Raw genomic sequence first — 15821 nt, forward strand, 5'->3', positions numbered from 1 at the left:
TGAGTACTTCTGGTAGTTAGCTTTATCAGGAACACAGACAGTTGTGTTACTTTACCAGAATCCATTCTAATCGAAGGGACACTGCTGTGGAAAAGCAGGGCTCTTGTGGACTTGCACACTGTCATAGTATCCTTAAGAAATGAGGTTTTGCAATTTCTGAGGAGTCACAGGCACCCAGACTTGAATCTAGCTCAGATAATAATCTGAGCCGTGGGACCCTTCCCTTTGGCACAGTTCTGCTCTTCCTACCAGCACAAGCAGTCTGGCTTAGCAGGCTGGAGCCTACAGGTCTCCCAGATGTGATGAGGGCTGACAAAGCCATATCATCATATTCATTCTTATTTAATTGCTTGCAAAACAGGATTGAACACTGCTCGAGTTCAATTTATTTTGGTTGGCTGCTTTTGTAGGCACCATCCATCCATATCCCCTGACACAAAGCCAGCAAGTAACATCCTATGATCAGGGATTGTGCCAATAGCCTGGATCTATCAGCCCCCACTACACAAAGTGCAGCCCAGGAGTATCACAGGATCTCCATCACAGAAAGAACTTGAGTGTCGTGCACTTATTACTGGAGTAAGTTCCTCAAAGTGGCACATGCAGCCCCCAGACCATGGCTAAAATTTCTACTCATATCAGTCACATCCTACCCACAAAAGCTTGCAGGCAGTAGAGAAAACATCACTGCATTTCATCACTTCATAACAATTGAAAAATACTTGAGTTGTATGGATATTTCCCCTCAAAAGGGCTGGGTTAGAATTGGATGCACATAGTGAAGTCACTTCTAGTTATTTGATAAATTTCCCATTCAATGACATAAATAGACTGAGAAAAACAGAAAACATTTCCATAGATTGACTCAGAAGTATGTTCTGTTTGACTTCAGCCTCAAAATTATATTTCACAATGGTGAAAAAAGTAAAAAAGGTCCATTTGTTTTCAAGATAGGCACGTATCTACCTACATGACAGATGGCTCCAGCTGATTTCAGCAGGAGTTCTCATGGACATTAAATATCCCAGTCACTCAGCTCTTGTTGGGAGTGGCTCAAAACCCAGCTGAGCCAGGAACTAAATGTGAGCAGCTGTACATTAATCTTAATTGCTATTCTATAAATAGTCTGGGAAAGAAGGTAATGGGAAACCCCAGCCAAATTGAGCAACCAGAGGCATGAAGGGGCATTTTTGTGTCCCCTGCATTATTAAAAGGCCAAATAGGTGTTCAAATTAGAAGGCTCAAACTCTGACATTGAACTCTGTTTTGAGCAGGAGACTTGTTTTGGCACGAAGCCAGGAAATCCTAAAAGTAAATTTCACCTGATCATTTATTATATATTTTCATATTTCTCTGTTGCACTTCTTTAAACTTGCCTTATAACAGCCAAATTTGAGATTTCTAGATGCTGAACAGAATGATCACTTGCATAGTAACTGCTTTCCTGTATCTTCAACTTATTTCAAAGAGCCTTATGACCACAACCTTATGGCAGCGAGTTGGGAGGAGCCAGAGGGACTTCAGGGTGCTGAGCTTACCATGGGCCAGGCTGCATCCCCTTCTTCTGAGGTTCTCAGCATGGGACAGAGAATTCCACCTCATACCCAGAAGTACATGCAGTGCCATCCTTACCATAGATAGAAGAAGAATTTTTACTCCAGTGGGAGGTGAAATCAATGAGCAGCCCTGAAATGTCTGACAGACCAGGTCTTGCAAGGGCACATCCCCTTAATGGGCAGAACAAAACCACTTAAGCCTTCAAAATACACACTAATTCTTCAGGGAGAGTCATGATAGGCAGGAGTTAGTCACACACTCTTGGACAAGGACACATCATTCTTTAACAAAGAAGAGGAAAATCAATGAGAACTAGGACCTTGGAGACAATCCTGAGGTCCACAGGGTCACGGATTCATGTTCCAACTAAAACTACCCCACAGGATGTCTGCAGAGATAGAAGCTTTGTCCGAGCCCTGCCAACCCCTGCTGCCTCTCAGGACAATCAGCTGCCAAACACAGCAGCTGCTGGAAGGAGCCTGGGAAAGGAGGAGGAAACAACTCAGTCACCTGAAGGCCTTGCTGCAGCTCTGCCTGACACCATATCAGTCACAAGTCTAAAGGTTTATAAGCTTCCAACCTAAACACTCTTATCACCATGTATAGCTCTGAGCCCTGGGGATTCCCTCCTGCCCATCAATGCATAGATATGTTATCATCATTTTCTATCATGTAAACTCAACTACTGTATGAGTTGCACTGATGCATGATAACCATACTGTGTTGATCACCCATATCAGGCTGAAAATGTACCTGAAATCTGAGGTGTTTATATGTACAGACTGGTAGAGAACTTACTGGTGGCCCTGCTTGCATAAGGCTTTTTCCTTGCTCTGTTAGTTCTACAGACTGAACATACAGGAAAAACTAAATATTTAACTAATTTTTTTTTTCTTCATTAAAATAAAGTTATAGTGAGAACAAAACCAGAATCTGATTTTCAGTCAGGAAGGGAAAAAATATCTTATTTTAAATTATTCATATTTCAATTTTGGTTTCTTTTTCAGAGATCTGATCAACACTGTCAAAACTTTTCATTTTCTTGATTTACTTCAGTACCTGCTTTACTTAGTAGCTCCACACAAAATGAGGAGGAAAAAACCAACAATCTTTTTTTAAATATCATCCAATAAAAGTAATAGCAAAGAGCCCATCAATACACAACCTGAATAAGACATCAAAATATTATCTACAAGTAAAACCATCAATTATTTGGCAAATCACCTTTTACACTTATATGAAAATGAAAGCATAACATTTTTATGGCTGCAGAGATAAATATATATATTGATTCAAAATAAATGTATATTTCAGTGAATAAATATATATTCACAGAAATAACAAGTTTGTCTTGGTGAAAAGCTGTATAATATGACAGAGTAGAAATATGGATTAAACATGGCCATATTTGCATTATGAACACAGAGCTCAAAACTAGAAAAAAGTACAGGTCTTAAATCCCCAAGTTTCACTGATGCAAACGGGAGCATGAAAAAAATAAAGGTTTTGTATGAGAAAAGACCTGCAGAGCCAGTTTCTTATTCTGCAATCAGAGCAAGACCCACATGCTACAGAGAAGAAGGGATCCATCCTTTTGATGTGGGTAAGCAAAGGAATGTGTCCTTCTGGACAGCAGCATGCACCTGCACCACAAGTGGCACAGGTGACGGTGCTGTTCATCCCCCCAGGGGCCCACATGCTCCACTTGAACCTGTGAGTTCTGGAACATCTCCCAGCCTGCTCCTGCATGGGATGCTGAAAGACCCAAGCAGGGTGGACAGACTTGCTGGGCTACCACCAGCATGGCCTGCCAGGTGAATTAGCTCTGTCCAGGAGAACTCCAGCACATTCCATGCAGCTGAAATATACCTTACTAAAAGTCCAAATTTACAACAAACCTGTATAGAGCTTTCCAATTGACCTGTAATTGGTGGGAAAATGTCATGAGGAACACCAAGCTCGATTGGGAGAAATGTTATGCATCTTTTCATAGGAAGCCGTGCAATTCCAAAATCTCTTCAGATATGTCCAAAACTCTGCCAGTCCTATATCAAAGAAGAACTTTGGTTAGTCCAAGATCCTATCTCCAGTACACCTATTCTCTGTAGCTTAGGGAATGGTCAACAGGAGGTAAATATAGTCCCATGCATTTCCTAACTCTAGGAAGATTAGGGTATTCCTAAATCAAAACAGGACTTTTGTGCTTAATAGCCCTGAAAAACCTTTTTTATCAAATCAGTCCTGTCACTTTTTGAGCCCAACTCAAATTTTTCAGCTCAATTTCAGATTTCTGTCATGTGAAGAAGGACATGTTGCTATTTTATTACAAAAGTGTCTCCTGATAACAGGCCGCACGATCAACTGTAGCTGCCATCTGGGAGAAATTTGCAACCATTGCCCAAAGCTCTTCACTCCTAACTTCACACTTGCATGAAATCCCCTTACAAGAAATATGTTGAAGAGTCTTGATAAATTTATCCCTCATCCTGATTATACATGTGAACCTTATTCTACCTGGAAAACGAGATTGCAAAGCCACTCTCTATCATTTACCAACAGTCATGGATTACTGGTGAGGTTCCGGATGACTGGAAGCTGGCCAATGTGATACCCATTCACAAAAAGGGTGCAAAGGAAGATCCTGGCAATTATAGACCAGTCAGCCTGACCTCTACACCTGGCAAAATAATGGAACAGTTTATATTACGTGCCATCATGCAAAATTTGCAGGACGGCCAGGGTATCAGACCCAGCCAGCACGGATTTAGGAGGGGTAGATCATGTCTGACTAACCTGATAACCTTTTATGATCAGGTAACCCGGCTAGTGGACGCAGGGAAGGCTGTAGATGTTGTTTTTCTGGATTTCAGCAAGGCCTTCGACACTGTTTCCCATAGCATACTCCTAGACAAACTCGCTGGCCGTGGTTTGGATAGGAATACCCTTTGCTGGGTTCAGAACTGGCTGGATGGCCGGGCCCAGAGAGTGGTGGTGAATGGTATCACATCCAGCTGGCAACCAGTCACCAGTGGTGTCCCTCAGGGGTCTGTGTTGGGGCCAGTTCTGTTCAATATTTTTATTGACGATATGGATGAGGGCTTAGAGTCTTTTATTAGTAAATTCGCTGATGACACTAAATTGGGAAAGAGTGTAGATCTGCTAGAGGGGTGTAGGGCTCTCCAGAGAGACTTGGAACAGTTAGACGCATGGGCAGAATCAAACGGGATGAACTTCAATAAGTCCAAGTGCCAAGTACTGCACTTCGGCCATAATAACCCCCTGCACCGATATAAGCTGGGGACAGAATGGCTGAATAGTGCCCAGGTGGAAAGGGACCTGGGGGTGCTGGTTGACAGTCGATTAAATATGAGCCAGCAGTGTGCCCAGGTAGCCAAGAGGGCCAATGCCATCCTGGCCAGTATCAGGAATGGAGTGGCCAGCAGGAGCAGGGAGGTCATTCTTCCCCTGTACTCGGCACTGGTGAGGCCTCACCTGGAGTACTGTATCCAGTTCTGGGCCCCTCACTTTAGGAGGGACATCGAGTTACTTGAGCGTGTCCAGAGGAGGGCAACGAGACTAATAAGGGGCTTGGAACACAAGCCATACGAAGAGCGACTGAGGGAGCTGGGGTTGTTCAGCCTGGAGAAAAGGAGACTAAGGGGCGACCTCATCACTCTCTACAACTTCCTGAAGGGTGGCTGTGGTGAGCTGGGGGTCGGCCTCTTTCTCCGGGCGACAACAGATAGAACAAGAGGACACAGTCTCAAGCTGCGTCAAGCGAGATGTAAGTTAGAATTAAGAAGGAAATATTTCACAGAAAGAGTGGTCAGATACTGGAATCATTTACCCAGTGAGGTGGTGGAGTCGTCATCCCTTGAAGAATTCAAAAAAAGACTGGATGTGGCACTTGCTGCCATGATCTAGTTGAACAGTTAGAACATCGACTGGACTTGATGATCTTATAGGTCTCTTCCAGTCTTGAACTTCTGTGATTCTTTACTGTACCTTGCTTGTAGAAGTAGAGGTGGTTGGCAAAAGCTTCAGGGCTGGGAGGCCTCCAACCACAGACAGGATTTGAGAGCTGAATATACCAAGGACCCATTTCATGCAAACACAAGTGAGCTGAAAATCATGAACAAAATACCTTTACTGGTTGCTATTGTTTTCTCCAATTGCAGCTCAGTCTGAACTTTTATTTCCCATTAGGAAAATCAAAGCAGCACTCCTGTGTGGTAAATGTTGTTTCAGAGCCTACCTGAAGCTCTTTTTTTTTTTTCCCCATTAAAATTGCTCTCTTTCAAAAAGCCAGACATCAGCTTTGGTAGGGAGGATTGGACCTGTCTATGCCATCACTATTGGGCTGTCCAGCTCTGTCCCTTTGAGCAAGCAGCATGCAGAGCATGCAGCACGTGCTGTCCTCAGGTCCCTGTGAAGACCACAAAAGCTGGTGGGAGAGAGTGAGGTTAACAATAAGTCAAGTTTGAAATCCCTCCAGGCAATCCCCCACCATTCCATCCATACCAGGATCTTTCATGGTTGCACATTCCATTCTTGAAACCTTGTCTACCACATATATGAGCAGAAGCTCTGGCCTGCCAAAGACCAACTCCAATTCTCCACAAAAGGTTTCTGGTTTTGATCTGTTCTTCTGACCCTGAAGATAGACCACAGATGTCTTGAATAAGTAACTAGAAAGTTCTTGGGTTTTGACTAGAGCTGTCAAAGAAAGAGCTCATGGTTAAGCAAGATGGGCAAAATCAGAGACAAGAGCTATCTTGTCCACCTTTTTCACAGCAAAGGTTGACCAAATTCTGTCTGTCCTTTCTAGGAGTCTGGATACTTTCTGCAGTCAGAAAACCTCCTCTGTTTTAATAGTATTTGTCTAGAGCTTTAGTCTTAGTGGGCAAAACCACCATCTTTGAGAGTGATCTGTATTTTATACCAAAGTATTCTTTATATCAAAACTAAGTGCTCACCATTGCCCAACCTGCTGAGAAGTACAGTGCTATGTATTCCTGATTAGCTAGAGAAGCACACAAGGAAGGTTTTGGAAGAGCTTTCTAGTTCATATTTGTATCTCTGAATGAGCCAAAAGGTATTAAAACAAGGAAAAGGATTTTCAGAAGAACAAATCATCCATCACGTCTTTCCCCCTTTCCTCCAACAACTACTTTTGCTTAATACTAGCTTCAGTCACAACAACAAAAAAAACTCCTTACAAATTACCCAAGCTACAAGATAGCTTAAATATTAACAAGCATGTAAAGCCACTGGGGGTAAGAGCCTGAAGCTGTATAATAATGAAGCAAGACTCTGCGAGATTCCATAATTATTTGTTACACAACCCAAGAAACTAGCTAGAGCATTTCTAAGATTACACACCTTTCTTATGATGCCTAACCATGCCAGAAATTACATAAGGCTTTTTATAACATAATCATTTATCATTAAAAAGGCAAAACAAAGGGTCATTATGGCCAAAGGTGACAATCCAAGAATTAGTTTACTTAGGACCTGATCCAAAGCCCATGATAGTGATTTGCACACATTTCAACATGCTTTGAATCAGGCATTGAGTATTTTCTATGTTGTTCCCTTTTTTGCTTCTGTGGAACTAAAGGACTCAAACTGGAAAGTGGACATATGTTCCTGTTGGAGCTGAGAAATCAGAGTTGTCACTGATTTTGGTGGTGGTAGCATCTGTTTTACATCCTTCCAGGGGAGGGAAAAAAAAAAAAAAAAAGAAAAAAAAAGCAGGCCATCAATTCATATTCCTAAATATAGGTTTGAATACTTTCTAGGTATTTCATTTCAGGGAATGTTCTGACCTGTACAGACAATCCTAGCAAGAAGCATCTGAAGCTGTTGAGATACAAGTGGATATACCTATTCCTAGGCAGTTTAAGGTCAAGAAAAATGCAAAATACGTGACCAGCTGTACTGTTATAACAGGAAAATTACATGTGCAGCATGGAAATGGAGTCCTCAGCTGTAAGTCTATCTCTATACATCAGGAAGCCCTTTTGGACAGGAGTGGACACTCTAGTGGGACAATTTATCTGTAAAGCTGCAGGTGAGGACTCTACTTGTTCCCTTCCTCCAGGCTTGTTAAGGGCTGTGGGGAGTACACAACTTAGTGGGGAAATACTATGAGGAAAAAAAAAAAAAAAAACATTCTCTCACATACAGTCATATATATTGACCTAGAAAACATAAGACTTCTGCATAAAATCAAAACTAAGACTTTGAATTTACTTGATGGTTAACAATCTGCAGGATCAGGCTCAAAAATACCTTGCTGTGGAAGTGCTGCTCTGTAGCAGTTAAACATAACTAACCCAGAGTCAACAAGTGAGTGGGGGAACAGAAATCTACAGAGTCTTGAATATTGGGGTGAATGTAGACAAGGTCAGTTTTGTTAATTGCTAAATTTTCCTAAAAACTTAATTGCCATTAAATGAGGCCTGCAGGATCTAGACGCCTTTTTTGTTATAGAAAAAAAGAAAAAGTTTAATAACTCCCAGAGGAGTCTCCTTGCAACTGAGCAGGACAGCCCACATGGGCAGACTAACCAGGGACTTGGTTTCTGTGCCTCTAACTCATTTGCAACATTCACATCCCCAGATCACCATCTGACAGTGACACCACTCAGGACCAACAGAACACCCTTGGTCTCTCCAGATTCATAACTTCTCCTTTAGCCCACAGCTCTCTCAGTGTAATTTACAAGCCTAAGCTTGGCATCAACCAAGAGCTGCACAGTGCTCCAACATACATTCTTCCTTTTCATGGACACAGTCTGGTAATTTAATCAGGTCAACACAACAGCGGGTACCTCTCAGTGGGGCACAATTTCTTGTTGTTAATTGTTTTCTAGATAGAAGAATTCATGGTGCTGACCCTTGCAGCCAAGGACCCCACCAAAGCATCCAAATTCCATTTCTAAATCCTTTTGATTCTCACTCAGCAGAGCAGAGACCTGTAGCACAAGGAGGTGCTGGTCTGCATGTCTTGACTTATGTCTGCAGAGAGACTGAATCTACCAAGGACTTGCCTCTAGAGAGCTCAGCTCTCTATAGGCACTGGAGATGCCCCATTTTCTGTTTCTGTGATGTCCAAATCTGATCCAGCAAGTGTGATACCTGTGCCATGCACTAGGCGAAGTCACTTTGCAGTCAAGGATCAGAGCAAAAAACTTCACACCTACACAACCCCCAGTGATGAGGAGATTCCTCTCTTCCCACTATCCAAATGATAATTGGGTCAATTTTCTTTTCCCAAGGTATTCAGTCTTCCATGTTCTTCAGCAACAAGCCCTGGACACACTAACCCTTTTCTACACAGGCTGAAAAATCTCAGATTCAAAACTTTCCCTTTTCTATCATCCACCCTTACAAAAGGAGAGGATGGGCCAAATATTCTGTAGGAATATTTGGCTCTCATTCTATTCTTGAAGCATATGCTTTCCAAAGAAAAAAGATAAGACAGAATTTGATATTACTTCTTGGACACAAAGCTAAACATCCTTCAATATGAGGGAATTTGTAGGTACTTGTAGGAAAAGGCACTTTCTAAGCCAAGATGGGTTTAGCTTTCAGCAGGAACATCAGCAACCCTTACAAACCTTGTGTCTCTTAGATCAGCTCGGTAGGAATAGATACATTACCATTAGAACTGATGAAACACCCACAGTATTCTTTCTCCCCAGTTAGCCTGAGCAACACCATTTAAAACGTCTAACCAGCATTGTCTTAGTTTGGAGCCAGTTTGCTGGCTTTCTCTTGACTCCAGTTTCTACAGCTGGTGATTAGTACACCATTAAGAATAAAAACAAAGCAGAGCCTCCGTGGAGGTGAGCAGATAATCAAGGCAACACTGCAGCCTGCAGGTGTGTTTTAAGATAACACCAGGACACACCTGGATACTCCCCTGTTCTCCACTCCCTGAGGACAGCACACTGGCAGTGACAGACCAGAGGATCTTCTGAAGTCACTTCAACGGGCTATGTATGTATTGAGTAGACAAAAAATAAATTATTCAGGCTGTGTTCATAACTAGAAGGAAATAATTATTTACCTTTCCTTCCCTCTCCCCCCCCAACCCCCACACTTCTCAATAATTGAAGGACTTGATGAAGGTTATTTGTAGAATTCTGTATTTATCCACAGATGTTTATGTGCATGGGAAACTCCATAAACCTCAAGATGATGAGCAATAAATGTAATTTTACACGGAACTGGGAGCATAAGAGGGAAATAGAGACTTGGGACTGAGAAGGAACACACAAGTGGGGACCAAATCAGCCAACACTCATTACTTTCTTTGATTTAGCAGCCAGATACCCTGTTAAAGTCCCAGTAGGCAGCATGGTGAGGGCAGCTTTTTTCAAGTCTATTGTCCCCTTCCATTGCTTTAACATATTTCTCTCCTTGGAGCTCAGGTGCTTTACCACCACCATTTTCAAGATATTTCAGATGATCCTCTTCACTTAAATTACCTCAGAACTTCAGATCCTCTGTCAACTTCTTAAATAAGAGCCAGAAATAACATCTTTTACTACTTTCTCCACATTCCTACAGTTAATGTTCTCAGCACAAAATTTTGATTAGTTTTGTCCTGCTATATTTTTTATTAAAACTCTTCCATGACCTGCCTTTTAAATCCTTCTAATAGTTACTCAAACCATATTCTGCTCTAATGCCTCCATTCAGTTTTGTGACCTCAAAAGGCTTATGGATCTTTACTTCTATTTCCAAGAAGCATCCAGTAAACTAGGTACTCATCTCTTCTTCTCTGGAGAAAGTCTAAAATTCTTGGCATGTACTACAATCTCTCCTCTTCATTCCCCTGTCTCCCTTCTCTGGCAATTTATTCTGATGTAGCAGTTGTAAAATCCATCTCCCAAGTTTCTACAATACCTGTTATAACTTATTTTTGGCTGTGGTCTAAATGTCTGTGCTTAGGACATTTTTTTTAATTGCCATACCATTAGCATTAGTGTAGAGAGATCCCAAGTGCTCAGTTCACTGCCCTATTATTCTCAGTTCTGTTTCTGGGATAACGTTTATAAGACTCACCATTCTATCTTCAACAGGTGTCAGGATACTCATTTAGCTGTGGACTCTTGCCAATAATCTTTTGAAACCTAGTTCTGTCTTCTGTCAATAAATGTTTTCTCCCTGCTTAACTAACTGGACATCATATTTTATTTCTTCTTTCTCAGAGCACACGAAGTTCATGATCAGCAGACACAGAGACTCTATCTGGCACCTTTGCTCATCCCCACACTCCCCTCTGGCACTTACCTGTTCCTGCCTGACTTTACTTATGAGGACAGGAGCTGTGGCTCTCCCAAGCCCCAAAATTGTTTCCCATTTGGGTAGGGTCACACCTGGCTGGGGCTCCTCTGCACTGACATAACAAAAAGCAGTCAGAGAAATGCAAGACACCTTAGTGCAATACAACAGAGAAACACTATCGCAAGTCATCTTCCCATCATGTCTCCAACTTAAGTACTTCCTACTGCACAGAACAACAGGGCAAGCAGTCCAAAGACCATTTCTGTACCCTTCTGAAGCCTGCCACTGATCATCAACAACCTCTCTGACCACCAATGAGTTCTCATCTCTCAATATTGCTGACATTGCACTCATGTCATCTTCTGCCTTTTCTTCTAGAAAAAGTCTTTCACAGGCTCACATACAGAATTACAGCTTGTCTTATGCAGACCCTATGCCTCAATGACTTCTAATTAACACCATATCAATAAAGAATCACACACCTTTACCTTCAAAGATACCAAGAACAAGGTCACGTGTTACAAAAGCCAAACAACAAAAAGGCTCAAGCATACATTGGATCACTTTCTGCTAAAGATGACAACTCCTTTTCTTCTGTCTCCCCCAGGTTACCCAAAGGGGATTGGAACAACTCACACTACAGCTACTCACCAGATTTTGGTTGGTCTAAAAAAACACATAGCACATTGCACTACAGCAACTTCCCCATTTACAAACCACAGAGAATACCCAGTTGTGACCACTAACACAGCCTGCAGGCCACCCTCACTTTTATGGTTGCCTTAATCAGCAGTATATTGAAAAGAACTGTGCTGCTCAGGCTCAGAGCATTTGCATGTATTCAGCCTGGCCCTATATTCCCTCAGAACAGCAGGCAGGTGGTGGTCATCACCCTTCACGTGGTCTCTCACATCTGTACAAGAGTGGATTTGGGATGGATGTTAGGGCCCCTGTCCCCTAGTGCAACTCCTAGAGGACAGTGTCTCTCCTGCAGCTGTCTGATGCAGGCACAACTGGAATTGATGTGATGGGCATTATCTATTGGAATGGCTTCTACTTTGTCATTTTGGCTACTTTTCCTGAGTGTAGATGGATCCCTCACACTGCTTGATGCTCACCCCAGTGGTGGTTTCCAGGATGGGTGCCAGGCATGCACAGAAGGAGTGAAACAATATGAAGCCATGACAAAAAGACAGAATGACGTGAACCTCATAAGTTCAGTTTATTATATATGTTTCAATATTCCAGTAATAGCTCCTTAACTTTCTGTGCCCTTAGGGTAGACATAGATGTCTTCAAAATCTGTGTGATTTTTCAGCCTCTCCAAAACTGTCTTCTTCTGGCCAAAATTTCACTATGCACTTAAGGCCTTTTTAACAGTAATGTTTGAGTGTCAATCTGTAAGCAAAGTAATGCGTGATTTCTAACATTTTCTACATGACATAAATGGGCAAGAAAATGTAGCAGGAGTAGTAAGTGTTCGTGTTATGCTGTATTTTCAGTGAACAGCAGCTAAAGTTAAGATTGAGTTTGAATATTGTGTTTAGGAAAAGCAAAAAGCCATAGACATGTCACTCATTTCAAACAGAACCAGGACTTTTTTATGATTACCACTACTTTAGAAGTAAAAAAATTATTATTGGAGGTTCTTCCTTGTTTCTTATACTCAATCCAAAGCTGTTGACATTAGTGGAAAGTTTCCAGTTTAGAATATTAATTGGATTGCTCTTTTACAGGTATATTTTTATTGAGAAAAAACAGAAGGTAAAATACCTGTGAAGACAGTGAAATTATCTCAGTGGAAGTACATTGGGATAAATAGTGTTAATGTAGTTCTTAATGAAGCCCCAAAAGAGCCCTCAATAATTCAAGTGAGTTCTTCCAAAGGGGCTTTTTTACTGGTCTAGGAAGAAGAGCAGAATGTAACACTCACTCCTGCACTTCATAATAAAACCCTCTTGAACACCAAAATAGCAGAAGAGAACAGAGATATTGTCTGTCTTTAGACAGTGTAATGCTGGCACCTTAAACAGCCACATGGATACTGTTAGCAGGCTAGACAGGTTCTGTGCTGAAGGACTCACAGTCCAAATAGGTAAGATAAAATGCAATAAAATAAAAGCAATCTTCTTATCCCTGTTTTATGGGTGGGAAAGAGAGGTCTGAAGAAATTAAGTGCCTTGCTGCTCAAAGCCATACAGGAAATCAGTGTCAGAGGCAACAAATTGAAACCTTAGTGTCATGGTAGTTCCTTCCTCTTGATACCACTTTGACCATCAGGGCTGCTTTCAATTAAGCCTTTTATTGAGGACATCTCTTTCCAGCTATGCAATTTTTTTTATTGCATATCCCACATGGTGGACCTGTAGAATTAAAAGTGTCTCCAGCCAGGTCCTTTACTGTGTTTTATGAACCTTAATGAGCCCCCCCACGGAAAGCCGAATACCTGCAGGGAGGGGGCAGGGAGCAGGGAAGCAGGAATAGCACCATTGAACGCGGCTTTTGGTGTGCGGTCCTGGCTCACCCCGTGGTGGGTGAACAATCCCATTTGCCACGTTTAAGGACAGGCACAATCTTAGGAAATCCAAACACCCTGTTGGCCTACTGACCTCTAGATAACCTACTTCAGCAACAATGAAACTTACAGTGCGCCGGGGAGGCGGAGGGGCAGCGCTGGGAAGATGCTTTGCTGCCATAGGAAATGGGCCAAGGAAAACTCTGTCATCATTTTGATGTTCGTCTGATGAGTCTGTAAAAGGAGAAGAGTATCACATTTCTAAAAAAACTGTTTCCTGACAGAGATTTGAAGTGAATTTTTGTGCCCTAGCAGCACCAGCTAAGTGGTGCTGCCTCCACTTGCCTTGATCCTCTTACCTGACAACTCTGCTTTTCCACAAACCAGGGTGAAATGGAATCCAAAGAAAAAGTAGCTCCACACTGTACACAGCTTTTCAACCTGAAGGCACAGAGGGAGTGGGCAAATCAAGCTCTTCTGCCTTAGATATATAGTTTCAGTGTGGATTTTGGTCATTCATACCAGAGGATACCAGAAATGCAAGTGCAGACGCAGAATTGAAAGTGAAGGGGAAAGTAGGGTCAAAAGCAGGAATGGGGGTTGTTTGCATGGCCATTGACAGCAGCACACATTCAGTAAGCAGCTGATTGTATAAATACCTTCAGTTCACCTTGCCTAGGTTTCTTTTTCCTGTGCACAGTCAGGTGTTGGTCACACTGTCATGAAATCCTTTCTGTACAGGAAGGGCTGGGAAGGGGCGTTACACAGTGAGGATGCACTACCATTTCCATTTTTCACCTAGGAATGATGCCTGCTTACATCTTTTGAAGTGCTTTCTTGGCTAATTCAACTGTCCCCACCCTTTAGCTAGTCTACTGCTCAGAAATGTACATGGAAGTGGCTTGTCCAGTGACAATGCAGAGGACAGAAGGGATTTTTCTTTATTTTCTCTAACCAGGGTCACTTTTAGCTGCTGGGAATGACTCTAGTGATTAAAAGGAGATTGCATGTATCAGTTTAATATCTGGTTTATATATCCAGTTTAATTTGTTTGTTTTTCTAAAGCTTGGACTTACTGTGGGAAAACTGAGGAGAAAGACCTTTACAGCTTCATCAGTTTTGTGGTGGAATACAAAGGGACCTCGAGCAGCACTGTTAGGTGGGCTCACCACAGCACCGGGTGAAGAGAAACACAGGCTACACAGAATAGTTTCATTGTAAGCCTGTCTCTATTCAATCTTTCGAAAAAATCATTTGACTCTTTCTCCTCCCAGTCCTTGCATGTGACATACTGGAGGTTTGTTATGCCCAGCACTTGGATAAATAAAATCACCGCACGTGGTTCATGTAGGAATAGCAACAGCCTTGAGTACAGTATTGTAAGAGCAAGAGATTTTGTTCTTTATCACCTTGTTACATTGGTCCTGCAAGCCTAGCCATAAAAAACACCTTGTAACCATACCTAATATCCAATATGTCTGCAGCAAAACACATTTTTCATGTATCGAATCCGGGCACGGCACAGAAAGAATGACTTGGAACGGGAAGAAAGACGGAACATTGAGCTCTAGGAAAACTCAAAGGAACATTTTATTGTAACATTTATAATAGAAGTTGGGGGGTTTAGTTTTGCCTTAAGGTGTAACTTGCTCATAAAAGTTCTGGAAAACCTGCTGTGTATAAGAACCCTGGCCTATGATGTCAGAATTCATTATGCACACAGGGGCTATTTACAGCCTTGTAAAGTTGTAGACAAGGAAATTGTTGCTGAAATATTGTTTCAAAAGTTTAAAGGTAATCATTCTACTGATGTATACACCTCAGCTATTGAACAGATCTTTTAAACTGTTCCTGTAAACTGAAAAAATCATATGGCTTGAGTTGTAAACATCCACTAATGTTTCTTCATATGTGCCACATACAGAATTATATATATGTACAGGGGTAATAGTGAGATATTTATTTTTATGCCAAAGTTATCTGCTAAATTATAAATTAAGCATATTCATAAGGTATTCAGAAATAAGACAAACTGAAAGCAATTTTCACTTTTTCACTGCCCTCTTTTCACTCCCCATTCAGACTTAAAAAAAAAAAAAAAAAGAAAAAAAAAGAGGAAACTAATCAAGAAAAGAGGGACAGCAAAGAATAAAATACAGAAAGGAACAAAAACGTTTTCAGCTTTCTAAATCTAAGGGTATTTTATCAAAAAGAGACTGAAGCATTAGTTGAAATATGTATTTCTTCACAGAACAACTGTGGATGCATGAAGTCCCATCTAGGATCAAGCAGAATTTGATGCAAAAGCCCTGGTTAGTTTAATGTGTCAGGAGAGTCTGCAGGAACCACTTGAGAAAGCAGTGAGTCTGTGCTTGTAACAACCAGGACTGGCAGTGCTGTGTTTAAAACTGAGGGAGAAAAACTGTTGACTGTGGAGTGTGCTCTGTTTC

The 15821-nt window shown here is 41.7% G+C and overlaps 1 long non-coding RNA gene across 1 annotated transcript; it reads right to left on the reverse strand.

Annotated features, from left to right (window-relative positions):
- Window positions 1–9913: 9913 nt before the first annotated feature.
- Window positions 9914–11589, reverse strand: LOC131567956 (uncharacterized). The gene is made up of 3 exons (XR_009275684.1): window positions 11508–11589; window positions 10863–10963; window positions 9914–10082 (listed from the first exon to the last, which is right to left on the reverse strand). It is a non-coding gene; the product is annotated as an uncharacterized LOC131567956 (long non-coding RNA).
- Window positions 11590–15821: the final 4232 nt, after the last annotated feature.

Source organism: Ammospiza caudacuta, chromosome 1 (genome assembly GCF_027887145.1).
Source record: "Ammospiza caudacuta isolate bAmmCau1 chromosome 1, bAmmCau1.pri, whole genome shotgun sequence".
NCBI classification, from domain to species: Eukaryota; Metazoa; Chordata; class Aves; order Passeriformes; family Passerellidae; genus Ammospiza; species Ammospiza caudacuta.